Source organism: Rhinatrema bivittatum, chromosome 3 (assembly GCF_901001135.1).
Source record: "Rhinatrema bivittatum chromosome 3, aRhiBiv1.1, whole genome shotgun sequence".
Taxonomy (NCBI): Eukaryota; Metazoa; Chordata; class Amphibia; order Gymnophiona; family Rhinatrematidae; genus Rhinatrema; species Rhinatrema bivittatum.
The window spans coordinates 537007424-537024859 of record NC_042617.1 but is presented as its reverse complement, the minus strand read 5'-3'; the positions used below and the strand labels follow the sequence as shown (position 1 = coordinate 537024859).

Below are 17436 nucleotides of genomic sequence, written 5' to 3'. Positions count from 1 at the left end.
TCTAAGGACAAGCAGGATGACAGTCCCTCTAACTGAGGCAATGGCAGTCTGCATTAAGAGACTTTTCTGGAAGCTGTGTAATGCCTTAGAATAGTCTCTGAATGTATGTGGAACATTCCATACTAATGACATGAAGGGCCTCTTCAGTTTTTCTTCATCCATGGTTCTTGTCAGACGCATTCCATTGTTTGTTGTCACACTTCAGTTTTTTCTTGTGTCCCTTCAATATCTGCTAAAAATCTAGAGTAGCTGCTTCTTGTCAGGTATTTTAGCATTTTGAAATTTTGTTTCATTTCTGACATGCCACACTGCCTCAAGTTTTTCCTTGCCTCGGTGAGGCCTGTTAATGGCACAGAAAAGAGTCGGCGGCTTCAAGAAATGACGTTGATGTGACTGATCAATGTCCATCAAAGGACTCTATGTCAGTTACATGAGATGTCTAAGTGTGGATCATGATGTCTGGTTGTGGCACTTGTCAAAATATGTCATCCAAGGCATGGAGACGACAAAAAGATTGTTTAGATTAAATTTTCAATATGGCATTGAAGTCTGACCCTCCTGCATTGGTATTGAAGAACCCAGGAGCTGCATCTATGGTATCTGGACATCGATGGAGTATCATGCTTCCTCAAAGGTAGGCTCAAAGGATAGGCATAACAGCAGGGAACTTTCCTACTCCTCCTATTTGTTCAAAGATCATTTCCTTTGCTTTCTGCTACACCAGTCCCCCTCCCAGCTGATGGAGGCAGAGTACATTCTTTCTTTTCTTTTAAATAAGCCTATGACATCAGTAGAATACACCCGGAGCACAGAACCCAAGAAAGTCAGTATTCTCTCCTACCAGCTAATGGGTGAATTTCTGATGGAGCATCAGTTTTGATTTTATCCTATTTCAAGCCAATGATTAATATTTGTGAAAAAAAAGCTACATGACCAAAAGCTTTTTGGCAGCCAGGTCATGCACCTGACAATTTATTCAGTATAGCGAACCCAAATTTAAAACATACCCAATACCATTCACAGGTGTATTGGTTGAGCTTCACTCTATCTAGCTAAAAACTGAGAAAAATGATCCTCTCCATATTTAATATTCCTATCATTTTTTAAAAAATCAGCTGATCTTAAATCGATTTAATTAAAAAAACAAACAAAAAAATGCTGAGAGGAAGATCCCAATTCAGGAGCCTGCAAAGGTAAGGCAAAAAGTTTTGCAAAGAAAAAATAATTGAGAGGCTTTATTATTTTGGACCGCAAGTGCAACTACTTATGGTAGAACAAAGCCACCATTGTGCTGTCTCTGACAGCAAGACGTCTCAGGGGGCAATCAGTTCAGCTTGCAGGGGCTGCCTCCATGGGGAAAAGGATACAGAAAGTGCTAAAAAGAAAGGAGATTCTCATAAAATAGGCCCTTTTGAGGCTGGTACTAGTTTTAAAACTGTAAATAACATGATATGTTTGATGTATCGGTTTCACCTGTTGAAATTCGAATGGCAGCCATCTTGAAATTGGCTCAAGCAGGCTCCAGCACTGCCCAGCCATATTAATCCAAAGAGCAGGACCCTCCAACTTTAACCCCTGAGTGTAACATTCAAAAAAGCTTGATTGGACTCATAACATCCCTGCTTCTAATGATTATTCTCTAGAGTTTTTTAAATTCCTTCATCAAGTCTGTGCATTAAATAAACAAGATGAGAAAATGGGCACTTCAGGTTCTATGCCACTAAGGTTTCAGGAGCAAATAGCTTTATTTGCTGTTACACTCCCTAAAAGAATGAAGTTTCTCCAAGAATCATTAGATAAAAATTCCCCATAGTCAAAAGAATTTCCAAATGTGGATTTAAAAGTTAAATATAGGGAAAGTAGTTATGATTATCTAGAGGAAAGGGAAATTTATTCTGAGAGGGAAGAATACTCCATAATCTGCTATTCCACAAAGAAGAGATTACAGCATTAATCAATCAGGTAAATACATCTCTAGGGCTATTAGAATATAGAACTGAGGAGACTCCTGATTGGAATCCCATGATAAAGGATGTGCGTAAGGCATCAATTGCATTCTCGCCCCATTCAGAACTGGAGAATATGATTTTATCTGAATGGGACTCACCGGAGTCTAGATTTATGTAAGAGAAATTTTCTCTAAGCTTTATCTATTGCCATTAGAGGTACAGGAGCTTTTAATGTAGATGCCACTGGCGATATAGTGATCACAGCAGGGACCAGAAAAACAACTATTCCTGAGGAAAGCAGTGCTCCATTCAAAGAGCCTCAAGATAGAAAAATAGAACTCTTATTAAAGATATGGTTTCTCATCAAATACTTTATCTATTCAGATGGTGATAAGTACAAGTTATGTATCCAGAGCCCTGCTGTGCTGGATATAGTAGTTTAATGAAGGTGAAGAAGTTGCACAGCTTGAATCTGCAGCTTCTTATCCTTCAGACGGTCTTTATGATCTAATAAGAATGGCTTCATGAACATCAGCTTTACCAGTGGGGGCTAGATTATTACTGTGCTTCTAACATTGGGCTGCTAATTCTTGCTCCAAGATGCAACTTTCTAGGGTGCCCATTCAAAGGAAAGCTTTTGTTCAGAGAGGAGCTGGAAGAATTGGTTAAATGCCTAGGAGATTCAAAACCACAATGACTATCAGAAGATAGGGTAAGAACATATTTTTGATTTATCAGAGGCAGGGGCGGATTCCAGGAAAAGATCAGCCCGGGAATTTTCGGCAAAACCGGCCCAGGAGATACCCCGTGGTCTGCCGAGGGCAACTTTGTCGCAGCCATGCTCAGCAGACCACGTGACCAGAGCGACCGGCCCACCAGGGGATGCCTGATCCCCCGATAGTCCAATCCGCCCCTGAACACATGTTGCAGCTAATTCCTCAATTCCAGAAGTATAGATCAGCAAATCAGTTCACCAGACAGCCCTTAAGAGCAAAGGGAAGTTTTCATTCCTTTCAAGGGGCTATAAACACAAGATCTGAATCAGAGCATCTGCAACTCAGCACAATGTCCAATGACGTTCTTTGGATCCACTCTTTGATAAAGCCAATAGTGGATGCTTTCAACTACTTTACAAAGAGTAGATCCACATTACCACACACCAGTGCGTTTTGAATATCGTCAAAAAGGTTATTCTTTAGAGTTAATAACCCCCAGTATCTCACTCTTTCATGGTTTCACCATGTACAACAGCATCAAAGAAAACTGCAGTCTAATCAATGCTAACCAGATTGCTAATGATAAAAGCAATATGTCATGTTTCACCTCAAGAGGAAGGACAAAGTTGTTATGCAATTTACTTTGTGATTTAAAAAAAGGAAGGCTCTTTTAGACCAATTCTGGATTTAAAAGGAGTGAACAAATGTTTAACAGTCCTATATTTCCGAATGGATACGCTTTGTTCAACCATTTTGTCAGAACGAAAAAGCAAGTATCTCACTTCTCTGGATCTATTAGAGAACTATTTTCACATCCCATTTCAAGAAAATCATCAGAAATATCTTCGCTTCTTTATAACTGGGAAACATCAGTACCAAGCTCTCCTATTTGGGTTGGCAACAGCTCCAAGTACTTTTACTAAAGTTATAGTAGTGGTGGCAGCATATTTAAGAAAAGAAGAGATAATGGTCCACCCATTTCTAGATGATTGGTTGATCAGTGCCAGATCTCTCCAGGAGGCAAGCATTGTGTCAGAGAGCAATAGCATTTTTTGAAAAAATTGGGCTGGATAGTCAATTTTGCCAAGAGCAAGCTTCATTCCTCCCAGAAAATAGAATATCTGGGAGCTCAATTTGAAAGCAAAGTAGGATGTGTATTTCTAACAATCAAATGTGTGATAAAGATTTTCGTACAAGTAAGGAGGTTTGGTGCCTTGGAATCCACCAGAGCTTAGGACTATCTTCAAATGCTGGTGGCAGCAACCATAGGTTTAGTTCCTTTTTCCAGAGCACATAAGTCCTCTACAGCAGGGGTCCCCAACCACCGGTCCGCGGACCGGGACCGGGCCGTGGGAGTTTTTTGCCGGTCCACGGCGCCGCCAAGCACCGGCAGGTGTGTGCGCGCTCCTGGTCTCTCCCGCTGCCGTTGCCGCCGGGCTGTCAGCACATTCAAGCCCAGTGGGAATGGCAGCGGTGCTAGAAGAAGCTGTGGCACCCGCGGCTGGCCTTTTCTTCTTCCCACGCCTGCCCCGCCCTCCCGTGACCCGGAACAGGAAGTGATACACGGAGCGGTGCGCGGGAAGGAGAAAGAGCCGTGCCGCGTGATAAAGTAGCAGCGGCGGCTGCAGCGTTGGTCCCCGAGCAATAGAAGCAGCCGGTAATCGAGAAAGGAGACAGCAGCATGAGCCTCCCGCGGCCGATGGGATTCTTCTTTCTTGGCCTGCGGGAGCTGCTGCAGCTCCAATTTGTGCTCGGGGGGGAGTGGGGGGGAGAAGACGAAGTGAGTGAGAGAAAGAGAGAGAAGCAGCCAGCCAGCCTGTGTGTGATTGACTGGTCACTGAGCTGATGTGTGTGTGTATGTGAGAGACAATGAAAGTGACTACTCAAGGAGATGACTGATGTGTATGTGAGAGTGTGAGACAGTCAGGGAGGTGACTGATGTGTGTGTGTGTGAGAGAGAGAAAAAGCATGGAAGTGAGAAGTCTGGGTATGTGGGAAAGCATGGGCGTAAGAAGCCTGGTGTTGTGGGGGTGAAAGAAAGCATGGGAGTGAGAAACCTGGGTGAGTGTGCATGCATGAGAGAGAGAGACTGCTTGGTAAGGTGACGGTGTGTGTGAGAGAAAAAGACTGGTGTGTGTGAATATGAGAGAATGTGATTCAGGGAATGAGAAACCTGTGCACGTGGAGAGTGAGCATGGAAATGAGAGAGACTGGTGTGTGTGTAACAGAGAGAAAGTGATTATGGGAATGAGAAGCCTGTGCATGTGAAGAGAGTGAGCATGAGAGTGAGAAACCTGGGTGTGTGTGAGACACAGCATGGGAGGGAGAAGCCTGTATATCTGAAAGAGAACATGGGAGTGGGAAGCCTGTGTGTGTGTGTGTGTGTATATGCATGAGCGAGATCAGGTGACTGGTGTGTGTGTATGTGTGTGTGAGAGAGAGAGAAATAAAGTGATTATGGGAATGAGAAGCCTGTGCATGTGAAGAGTGAGCATGGGAGTGAGAAACATGGGTGTGTGTGAGACACATCATGGGAGGGAGAAGCCTGTATATCTGAAAGAGAACATGGGAGTGAGAGACTGGTGAGTGTGTGTGTGAGAGAGAGAAAGAAAGTGATTATGGGAATGAGAAGCCTGTGCATGTGGAGAGAACAAGCATGGGAGTGAGAGACTGGTGGGTGAGTATGTGTGTGTGTGAGAGAGAGAGACAGAGAAAGTGATTATGAGAGTGAGAAGCCCATATATGTAAGTAGAACACGGGAGTGGGAAGCCTGTGTGTGTGTGTGTGTGTGTATGGCATGAGAGAAACTGTTCAGGAAGGTGACTGGTGTGTGTGCGCCAAAGACTGTTTGGGAGATGATTGGTGTGTGAGAGACAGAAACTGGTCATGGGGGCATGACTGGTATGGTGTGTGTGTGAGAGAGACATGGGCACAAAGGAAGAGGACCATAAGTAGCTTCTACTGCTGCTTCTGGTGAGTGCCACGGCCTGCAGGGAAAAGGGGAGTAGGAGAGCTGCTGGAGGGGGTAAGTAAAGGTGGCTTTTTAAGTTTATTTTTCTTGACTGCCATTTTAATTGTGTCATGTCTGCTTTTTTGAAATATTTTATTGGTGTTTGGAGAATGTTTAATAGTTTTTATGAGTTTTTAATTGTTGGATGTTATTCTGTTCATAGCTGTTTTGAAACATTTATTCTGCTTATTAGTATAGTTTTACAATTATTTCTGTGTGGGGATCTATAGCTGCTTGCTAGTTCTGTTTTCCTAATAAGAGGTGTATTGGTTTTTAGGACCTGATTTAATATTTGTAGTGTTGCCTTTTCATAGATAGGGTTGCTCCTGTTTGAGTGTATTCCATAATACAGGTGTAACTGTGTGCGGATTAGTTTATGTGCATTACTACAGATCCTGGGAGTATGTTAGGTCGGTTCTGTGTCTGTTACCGAGATGAGATATTTTGCTAGCATGTAAGCGTTTATATCGGTCTTATTTGTTGTGTTTTCTCAGAGGACATGCATTGGTGGTAAACTGATGTCTTTTCATAAGTAGGGGCTATTGAGCCTGGAAGTAGAAGGAGTTTGAGTTGCTGTTACTGAGATGTCACCAGAACCAGAATATCTTTTTTGTAGGGTGAGTTGTATGGGGAATGTCATAATTCTGCTTTACATCCATTATTGTGGGTCAGGGGGGTTCCCGTGGATACAAACTGTACTTTTACATCTAGCCCCATGACGATCATGGGTCAGTGTGCCATGCATGTGAGAACCTATGGTGAGTTGAGTCACATTCACATTGTAAATGTCATAATTAAATGATAAGTGTGCACTAAAATCCAACCCCCTCCATAACCCCGCCCCCATATGACCAAATCCCCACCCCTACCCCACCCCCACCCCACCCTGCCGGGCCATGGAAAAATGTTCTTGCTTGAAGCCGGTCCCTGGTGCAAAAAAGGTTGGGGACCACTGCTCTACAGTTTTCACTCCTGTCATGTTGGTTGCCTCAGTCACAAAGTTATGAGTACCGTCCCCCTCTCCCAATTTCAGTGAAAAGTTTTCTCTGGTAAATGAACAGAGAGAACCTAGAAAAAGGGCTTATGCTGGACCCACCATCATGGATAATAGTAACAACAGATGCAAGTTTGGGGAGCACACTGTCAAAATCACATTGCTCAAGGGCAATGGTCTAACAAAGAAACTTCTTGGTAAATCAACAGGTTAGAAATCTGAGCACTGAGGTTAGCATTACTTCACTTCTCTTACTGATAGGAAAGACAATGAGACTTATATGCAACATTGCAATGGCAGTTGCTTATATAAACAAACAAGGCAGCACTCAGAGTCAAGGGATATTCATAGAGACAAAGCTTCTATTTCTTTGGGTGGAAAGAAATCTTCAGCAGATCTCTGCCCTTCATATTGCACATCAATCAAATATTCAGGAGTAACTCCTGGAAACTTTAGCAGTAGCCTCATTAGGTCTGCACACAATGGCCTCCTTGCTTAATCTGGTGCTATTAACACAACTTGAGCTTTCTCCTTCTCTATTTTCCCTAAGGTGTGACCTTGGTGAAAATACATACTGGAGAACACCTTTGGTCATGTCTGTACTACTGCATCTATTCCTTTGCATCCGTGTTCTTTCCAACTGCTGAAGAAACGATGCATCTTTATATCTGTGCATACTGCTGTTAAATCCATCTATATAGTGCCCCTTTGCTGGACTACTGTCTGATATGCCTCTTGGCTGAGTTCCCAATTGCCTGGATCTAGAAGATTTCTGCTTAAAAAAATGATACTTGTGTTTTTTTAATATGCAATTGAGGTTGATTTTTTTCTAGCTTTTAATAAGATGGAGATAATTAAGGATGAGTAGCCCTCCCCCCCCCCCCCCCCCACTATTTTTTTTAAACTAATCTTGACTTCTCAAGAGCCATGCTATAAGATAGTAATGGAGGACCCATCTCAATTGTGGGGTGGGGGGGGGAGGTCGTGAATTAGGAGCAAGTAGAGCTGAACTATGCCACTTATCTGGATAAATTTTGACTTCTGGTAAGTGGCGACCTTACTGCCACTTAGATAAGTTTGAAAAACCACTACTTATCCCAGGAAAAGCAGGATGCTAGTCCTCACATATGGGTGACGTCACTGACAGAGCCCTATCACGGAAAACTTTCTGTCAAAGTTTCTAGAAACTTTTGACTGGCACACTGAGCATGCCCAGCATGCCATGATTCCTCGAGCCACAGGGTCTCCCTTCAGTCTTCGTTTTTGGAGACCCGACGCCGCGGGTAAGTGTGAGATCCCGCCGCGGCCAGCAGCCATGACAGTCGGCCCCGGTCGCGGACTGCCGCGGCCGGCGGTCATAACAGTACCCCCTCCTCTAGGCCTCCCTCTGGAAGGCTTGGGTTTACTCGGATGTTCATTGTGAAAGTTCTGAAGAAGAGTTTTATCCAGGATGTTCTTAGCAGGCTCCCAAGAATTCTCTTCTGGTGCAAATCCTTCCCACGACAGAAGATACTCCCATGTTTTGTCTCTTTTCCGGACGTCCAGTACTTCGTGTACCTGGTAAATGGTCTCATCCTCGGCCTGAAGTTGCGGTACATCAGGAGGTTTCTGGGAAGGCCAAGTGAGGACCACGGGTTTCAAAAGGGACACATGGAAGGAATTATGGATTCGCAATGTCGCTGGTAGGCGAAGCTGATAAGTCACAGGCCCCAGTTGTCGAAGCACCGGAAAGGGCCCAATGTAACGAGGAGCCAATCGCATGGAGAGAACTCGCAGGCGGATGTGCCGGGTACTCAACCACACTTTCTCCCCCGGACTGAATTGGGGTCCAGGCTGACGCCGCTTATCAGCAAAGGTCTTTGCAGAGAGGGCCGCTTTATGAAGCATCCGTTGGGTGCGGACCCATAGCTGTTTTAATTGAGCTGCCGTGAGCTGAGCTGCCGGAGATGGGACCATTAACGGCAACGGCAATGGGGGTCTGGGTTGTCTGCCAAAGACTATCTGAAAAGGAGATGCCCCCGTAGAAACACAGGCGTGAGAATTGTGGGAAAATTCCACCCAAGACAGAAGGGTCGCCCAATCATCTTGACAAGAATTGACATGTAATCGTAAAAACTGTTTCAATCCACGGTTTGTGCGTTCAGCCTGTCCATTAGCTTGCGGGTGAAAAGCGGTGGTAAAGTCCAGAGCAATGCGAAATTTTTTACAGAGATTACGCCAGTAATGAGCTGTAAACTGAGGACCCCGATCAGAAACAATGTGTAGCGGAAGACCATGAAATCTGAAGATATGGCGCATAAACAGCTGGGCCAAACAAGGAGCAGACGGGAGGGAGGGTAGGGGAATGAAGTGGGCCATTTTAGAAAACCGATCCACTACTACCCATATAACTGTGTTGCCCTCCGAGAGTGGCAATTCCACAATGAAATCTGTGGAGATGTGTGTCCAAGGTTTCGAAGGGGCTGGTAATGGTTGCAACAGTCCTTGTGTTTTCCCTGTAGGAATCTTATGTTGTGCACAAGTTGGACAGGAGGCCACATAAGCTTGTATGTCCTTGCACATACCCGGCCACCAATAGTGCTGCTGTAGCAGTGCCTGAGTCCAAGCTCGTCCAGGGTATCCTGCCAGCAGCGAGTCATATCCCCAGGCCAACACTTTGTTTCGTAGTCTCTTGGGAACCACTGTTTTTCCAGGTGGTACTGTGAAGGTCGCAGCCAAGCTGATGCAGGCGGGCCAATAATGTGTTGGATGGGTTCCTCCATATCTTCTGCCGAGAAGGATCGGGACAAGGCATCTGCCTTAATATTCTTGTTAGCAGGCCGGTACCGGAGTTCAAAATTAAAATGTGTGAAGAACAATGCCCATCGAGCTTGACGAGGGTTCAGACTTTGGGCCTGTTGAAGGTATACCAGATTTTTATGGTCCGTGTAAACTGTGATACGGTGTTGAGCTCCCTCCAGCCACTGTCGCCACTCTTCAAAGGCAAGTTTGATGGCGAGAAGTTCTTTATCACTGATAGAGTAATTCCGTTCGGCTGACGAGAATTTCCTGGAGTAATAAGAGCAGGGATGAGATGTTCCCGTAGTGTCGTTCTGACTTAAAACGGCCCCTCTCCTTCTGCGGAAGCATCTACTTCCACTACAAACGGTCGTCTAGGATCCGGGTGCCGCAAGCATGGTTTCTTGAGGAACGAATTCTTGAGCGCCCGAAATGCCTCCTCTGCCTCTGGAGGCCAAGCTTGAATATTAGCGCCTTTGCGCGTAAGAGCCGTGAGAGGTGCTGCTAATTTGGAGAAATTTAGAATAAAGCTGCGGTAGTAGTTCGCAAAACCAAGGAAGCGTTGCAACGCCCGTAGTCCGTTGGGTTGAGGCCATTCTTGTATACATTTTAATTTGGACGCGTCCATCTGAAAGCCTTGTTTCGAGATTATATACCCCAAGAATGGTAAGGATTCTTGTTCGAAGATGCATTTTTCGAGCTTGGCATAGAGGTGATTTTCTCTTAAACGTTGTAATACTAGGATAACATGTTGTCGATGCACCTGTAAATTCTGAGAGAAAAACAAAATGTCATCTAGATAAACGACAACACATACATATAGCAGATCCCTGAATATCTCATTAATGAAATGTTGAAATACTGCTGGAGCGTTGGTTAACCCGAAGGGCATGACTAAATATTCATAATGTCCATCCCTGGTGTTGAATGCCGTCATCCACTCATCCCCCTCTCGAATCCTGACGAGATTATACGCTCCTCGAAGGTCTAATTTTGAGAAAATCTGGGCTCCTTGTAAACGGTCAAAGAGTTCCGCTATGAGTGGTAACGGATACCGGTCCTTGATAGTAATGGCGTTAAGCCCACGGAAGTCTATGCATGGACGTAGAGTCCCATCATTTTTCCCAACAAAAAAGAAACCAGCCCCAGCTGGAGATTTAGAGCGTCTGATGAACCCTTTCTGTAGATTGTCCCGAATATATTCCAACATGGCTCGGGTCTCCAGGGCAGACAATGGATAAACCCTTCCCCGAGGCGGGGTGGTGCCAGGAATCAGATTGATGCTACAATCATACTCGCGATGTGGAGGCAAAATGTCCGCAGCCTTTTTGGAGAAAAAGTCTGAAAATTGCTGATACTGTGACTGCAGACCCTCCAATCGAGAAGTGCAGATGAAGCTACACGATGAATTGGATCTGGAGGTACAAGTCCTCTGACAATTTGGTCCCCAGCTGATCAGTTTTAAAGATGTCCAATCGAACTGTGGATTGTGCTGCTGTAACCATGGAATGATCAGGACTATGGGGTGAATAGCTCTCTGAATGACATAGAAAGAGATGCTTTCGGAGTGGTTCGGAGAAATGTGGCATTCCATCGGCACGATGTGATGAGTTATCCTCCCCAGCAGGGGATCTCCATGGATGGAAGAGATAATCAACGGCTTCGGACATAGGCACGTAGGAATGTGTAATTGCTTTACCACATCTTGTAGAATAAAATTTCCACCAGCTCTCGAGTCTACTAAGGCTAGTGCGGAGAATCGATGTTCTTCAAACCCCAAGGAAACATGCAGTGTGAGTGGGGGAGCCAGAGAGGTGATGCCTAGGGTTACTCCCCCGATGGAGCCTAGGCTTTGGAGTTTCCCGGACGTATTGGACAACGGGCAATAAGATGACCCGCTTCTCAGCAGTAAAGGCAAAGTCCTGCTTTACGGCGTCTTAGTCTTTCCTCTGGAGACAGGGGGCCCCGACCCAACTGCATGGGTTCTTCAGTAGCTCCTTTAGGCTTAGGAGCGGTTTGGGATACCGGGACCGGGCGAGGAGAAGCGGCACCTTTTATGTGCTTCCTCGCACTAGATCCTTCCCGTGCTCTCTCTTGTAGCCGCCAATCGAATCGGGTCACTAACTCTACGATAGAGTCCAAGGATTGAGGTAACTCTCGGGCTGCCATCTCGTCCTTTATTCTGGGTGACAGGCTCTCAAGAAATATGGATCAGAGACAATTCTCCTCCCAATGGAGTTCGGATGCCAGGGTCCTGAATTTGATGGTATAATTGGTCAACGGTCTCCCTCCTTGTCAAAGTTGTAGAAGTTTGGAGCCCGCAACTACTTGTCTCCCTGGATCGTCGAACACAGCTTGAAATAGTTCTAAGAATTTAGACAGATCTCGTAGGACTGGATCTGACTGTCGCCAGTACGGAGAAGCCCATGCAAGAGCCTTACCCTCCAATAATGACAGGATATATGTGGTCTTGGTGAGATCGTCTGGAAACAGGGAAGCTTGCAGATGGAAGTGCATACTGCACTGGTCGAGAAATCCTTGACATGATCGAGCGTCTCCAGTGTAGCGTGGAGGAGTAGGTAGAGGAATCACAGTCCGGGTATTACTCTGTACTATCTGAGGTATGGGTGGCGGAACACTTGAGCTGCCGTCATAGAGTCCATCCGGGTGTTAAGTCTTTCTAATGATGCGGCCATGGATTCCAAGATGCGTTGTTGCTCCATGACCACCTGGGCTAATCCGGGAATAGCCTGCCGAGCTGAGGCCTCTGCCGGATCCATGGCCTTAGTATTCTGTTAGGACCTGGAGCGTGGACCCTTGTTCTGAGGTAGAGTCTGCACTGCCGTCAAGGCGAGAAATCCTCGTCTGTCTCTACCGTCAGATGGCGAGGCCTGTTGCAGATGTAGATCGGACTTCACCCTGGAAGCACGTGATCCCCCCAGGAGGAGCCCGTAGGGACACGGCCGCTGGGACTTAGGCGACTCCCTGAAGATAGAAGATGGTCTGGATGCAGGCGCCTCCTGCAGGTCGTGGGTTTCAGACAGCTGGCGCCTCCAGCAGGTCGTAAGTAGTCTCTGTAGAGAAGTTGCAGAAAATCCAGAAGCCGGTCCAGGAGTCAGAGTCCAAAGAGCAGTCCGCAGCCAGTCCAGGGGTCGGAGTCCAGAGCGCAGTCCAAAGCCAGTCCAAGGGTCGTTGTCGTCCAGAGAGCAGTCCAAAGCCAGTCCAAGGGTCGATGTCCAGAGAGCGGTCCAAAGCCAATCCAGAGGTCGGAGTCCAAAGCCAGTCCAGTGGTCGGGGTCCAGAAGAATCAATCCAGCAAGGAGGGCAGAGCGGAAGCGGGGCGAAGAACCAGGAAACCAGGAACTCAGGAACCAAGCAAGACCTCAATACTAAGGCAAGGTCTGAGGAGCAGACCTTGCCTTTAAATACCAAACCCAGGAGGAAATGCTTCAGAAGGGAGCCACGACACTTCCTGTCGTGGCCCCTTTAAATGCTGTCTTCAGCCGCACGCGCGGCCCTAGTGTAGCTGAGAAGGGGGCGGAGTGGTCCTACGTACTCACCCTCATATTCTTCTTAAGGTAGTCGCAGCCTCTCACCTTACTCAGAATATACTCTGCCCACTTTTTCCCAATGCCTCTCTCTCACCAGGGCGAGAGGGTTATCCACTCCTTGGACTGTAAGAGTGCACTTGCAATCTATCTAGACCGCACTATACTCCATAGGAATTACACCTAACTCTTTCCTTCTTTGACAAAAGACAAGCTGCGAGTTCAAGTGGGCAAACAGACTCTCTCCAACTGACTAGCAGACTGTATCGAATTCTGCTATGATGCACCAGGCCTTCCTCTCTAGGGGTGAGTGCAGGCACATTCTATAATGGCCATGACAACATCGGTACCACAATATCGTTCAGTACCAATTGCCGATTATTCCTAGGATGCGACTTGTAGCTATCTTCACACGTTCGCAGCCCCTACTACTTATCAATGAAAGTCTGTCAAGACTCTGCCTTTGGCCAACCTGTCTTGAAAAGCTTTCTTCCACGATAATTCCCAACTCCTTCCACAACCATCTGCTGTGATGTCAGGCTGCCTCATTATTGCCAATAGCACCCCAATTATTGTGCCTCCGCACGAGTTGTCTGCTATTGGCCTGTTGTAATATGAGTCAGCCTGTAGCTTGCTAATCACCCATAAGTGAGGACTACCATTCTGCTTGTCCTGGGAGAAAGAGAGTTGCTTACCTGTAACAGGTGTTCTCCCAAGACAGCAGGATGTAGTCCTCACAAAACCCATCCGCCACCCCGCAGAGTTAGGTCTGCTAGTTTTTTTAATTTTATTTTTCGCTCGCGCTTTTTGCTACAAACGAGACTGAAGGGAGACCCCTGTGGACACAGGGATAATGGCATGCTGGGCATGCTCAGTGCACTCAGTGTGCCAATCAAAGCTTTCTAGAAACTTTGACAGAAGGTTTTCCGTGATAGGGCTCCATCCAGTGACGTCACCCATATGTGAGGACTACATCCTGCTGTCCTGAGAGAACACCTGTTACAGGTTAGCAACTCTGCTATATTCAAGATGAGGTTGTACCATGGAGTGATACAGAGACTTTCTGATATTCTCTGTTTTATTCTGTGTTCCTTTCCTAATAATTGCTAGCATTCTATTTGCTTTCTTACATTTACATTTTTTAATATTTATGGATCACCTAACACTAAAATAGGTGTAGGAGATGTTTAAGCCTACAGACATAAAATTCTTTAAAAAAACATACTGGGGCAGATTTTAAAACATACGCGCGCGGTGTACATTTGTGCGTGCAACCCGGTGCGCACAAATGTACACCTGATTTTATAACATGCATGCACAGCCGCTCACATGTTATAAAATCAGGAGTCGGCGCACGCAAGGGGGTGCACACTAGTGCACCTTGTGTGCGCTGAGCCCTTGGGGAGACCAGCTGGCTTTCCCCGTTCCCTCCAACACCTCCCCCTCCCTTCCCCTACCTTCCCCGCTCCCAGCCCGAATAAAAAAAAACCCATACCTTTATCTGACAAGTTCCGCCTGCCAGCTGACTGTCGGCATGCGATCTCCCGGCCCAGCGGCCTTGCAGAGGCTTCTGGCCATGCCTCCGCCCCACCTCCAGACTGCCCATTTTTTCAAGCCCCGGGACTTACCGCGTCCCGGGGCTTTACACACGCCGCCGGGCCTTTTGAAATAGGCCCAGCGCACGTAACCCTTTGAAAATCTGCCCCAGTGTACATAAAATATTTAAATGTCATAAAAGTAAAGTAAAATATACATAATAAAGATAATAAACACTAAAAACAGGTAAGTAAAATCAAAATATACTTAAAAATAAGCTAATTTAAACAAAAAAGTTTAAAGACATTTTCTGAAATTCTTTACCAAGTCACACTAATGAAGCTCCATTGGGAAAGAATTCCAAAGGGCAGGACCAGCAACTGAAAAAGAACACTCACGAATAACATGCAGTCGTGCAACTTGAGGAGATGGAACGTAAAGTTCTGGTTGGTTGATAAAACTTTAAGATGGCATCGCCCATGGACAGCTCTGGTCATTAATTCTTTTGCCAACTTCATCCAGACTGACAAGGCCTGAAGGCAGTAATTAATATGGCCAACTGCTTTAGCCAGATTACCATCAATGGGGCAATATATCTGAAGATCATCAGAATAGCAATGAAGGGAAAAAAAAACCCCAAGTGGTCTATTCTAATATCTAACATAGGGCCCAAATGTATTTATTTATTTATACACTTTTATATACCGAAGTTTAGCTAGATGCCTTGAAGTTGAGTAAATGGCCTTGAATGCCACCAAAACAGAGATGCTTGTGGTTAGTAAGGATTGAGTTGATTTATCTGACGTGCATATTGTTTGGATAGTTCAGCTTTCTTTTTAAAGATCAAAGCTAGGAGCCTAAGAGTAGAACAACGAAATACAATTGATGAGACAACTGGTATAGCAGCATAACTGGAACGAAAACAGATAAGGAGAGGTAGTAATGAATACAGAATGGTTAAAGCTAGCAGCTTATTTAACAAAAGGTTGGGATATCATTGGCTGTAGAGAAATGTTAGTTGTAAAAAAGTTAACTATACATAGTAGTGCATAACTATCCGTAATAGTATGTGGTATCCTTTAGAAAACAGCATTAGAAAGCATGAGAGATAAAATTGCTCCCCAGGTAATCTCACAGCTCAAGGGGTGGAAAGAAAATATCTTTCCCTGACATAGAAAGATCTGAGAACTATGTGTCAAAAAAAAATCTGAACCACTGAGTCACTGACCCTGAGATGCTGAGGACTGAAAGCCCGGTTAACAGAATCTCATGGTCCATAGTGTTGACAGGAGCTGATAGGCTCATCATGGTCAACAAAAGGGACTTTCCTTCATCCAGTCCAATCTCAAATCATCTACCGTACCAACCATAGCTGTTTGAGTGAAGTTTTGATAATGGTAGTCAAGGGATCAATAAGAATAGTTCCTGTTAGCTTCATCAATTTCGATGGACAAGGGGCCAGTGAAGAGGAGGTGGTGATTCACTGATTGGATCAGATGTTTCACTATAGTGAAAGGCTGCCTGGTAGCAGACCGACTCACCCCTCTTCTGGAACCTCATTTTTATCAGTCAGAACATCAGCTTTATAAGTGTTACTTCAGCTTATCTAATTCCAATCTTGTTTTTCGCCACTGATATTCTGAATGTCTGTTCTCTTGTTTTAAAACATGTAATTCCTGGATAAACTAAGAGAGGATTTAGGAAAAGTAACCAACTAAGTTTTTACAGGAACTAATTCCTCAAACAATTAAGATAAGGCATCCCATTCATGGATCTGTTCACATAGGGAGGTTGTGAGATCCAAACTCAGGTTCCCAATTTTATCTTAAATTAAAAAAACAAACAAACTCCAGTTTAATTTTTATCCTTAAACTTAATTCAATAAAGGAGAGAGAAGGCATCCCCTTCTATAAATTAGAGATGGTAGAGACAAAAACAGTATCTGAATTCAAGAAAGCATAGGGATAAATACAGGGGATCTCTGAGGGAGTGATGGGAATTTTAAGGACTACATAAATAGGATGGATAGGCAGACTAGATGGCCATATGGTCTTTTTCTGCTGTCATGTTTCTGTGTTTCTAAAAGTAAAGCTAAGAACATACTCTGATCAATAAACTGGATCACACTGCCAGTCAGCTGTAGAGAAACCCACATTCCAAGACTGAGGTTAAAAGACCAAATCTAAAATAGGGCATTAACTAATCAACTATCTTTCCAGCATTCTTTCCAAGGCGACAAGCATGAACAAACCTTGTTCAGTCTGAACTGTAAGACTGCCATATCCTTCTACCTGACGAGTACAAAAGTCCATAGAAAGTTCAGTCAGCTTATTGTTTCTTTACCCAAATGGACCAGGCATCACTGTAACCAAATACACTGTCTATTTGGATAGCAGACTGTATCTTCTTTTGTTATGCTCAGATAAGCTTATCTTTATAGAAGTCAGGATTTCAGGATATCTGCAATGAATATGAGAGATTTGCATACAATGGAAGCAGTGCACGAAATCTATCTTATGCATGTTAATATCCTAAAAACCTACTAGATAGGTATGTCCTGAGGACTGGGTTGAGAACTGCTGATGTAGAGGGCTATGTCAAGGTTCATAATGTTAGAGCTATGTTGGTGGTGTTAATTCATCTAAGAACACCGAGTCCTGATGTGACTGTAGGTTTGAACAGTCTGTACTCCAAGTTCTCTCTGAGAGTTAGAACCAAACTCCATATTTCCCAGGGCCTATTAGTTTTGTGTTAGAGGAGGTCTCCTATTAGAAAAAAAAAATTTAAAAAGGGATATCCCAACAAATAGAATATTATTTGACTACTAGCTGTGCCCGGCCACTCGTTGCAGTGGCAGAGTCAGGTTCTTTTCCCCCCCCTCCCCCTTCCCCTTGCTCATATACCT

The 17436-nt window shown here is 44.9% G+C and overlaps 1 protein-coding gene across 1 annotated transcript in view; it reads left to right on the top strand.

The window, feature by feature from the left end:
* The window catches only part of IFT172 (intraflagellar transport 172), a 649332-nt gene that overhangs the window by 404702 nt on the left and 227194 nt on the right, over positions 1 to 17436 (top strand). The window lies entirely within an intron of this gene.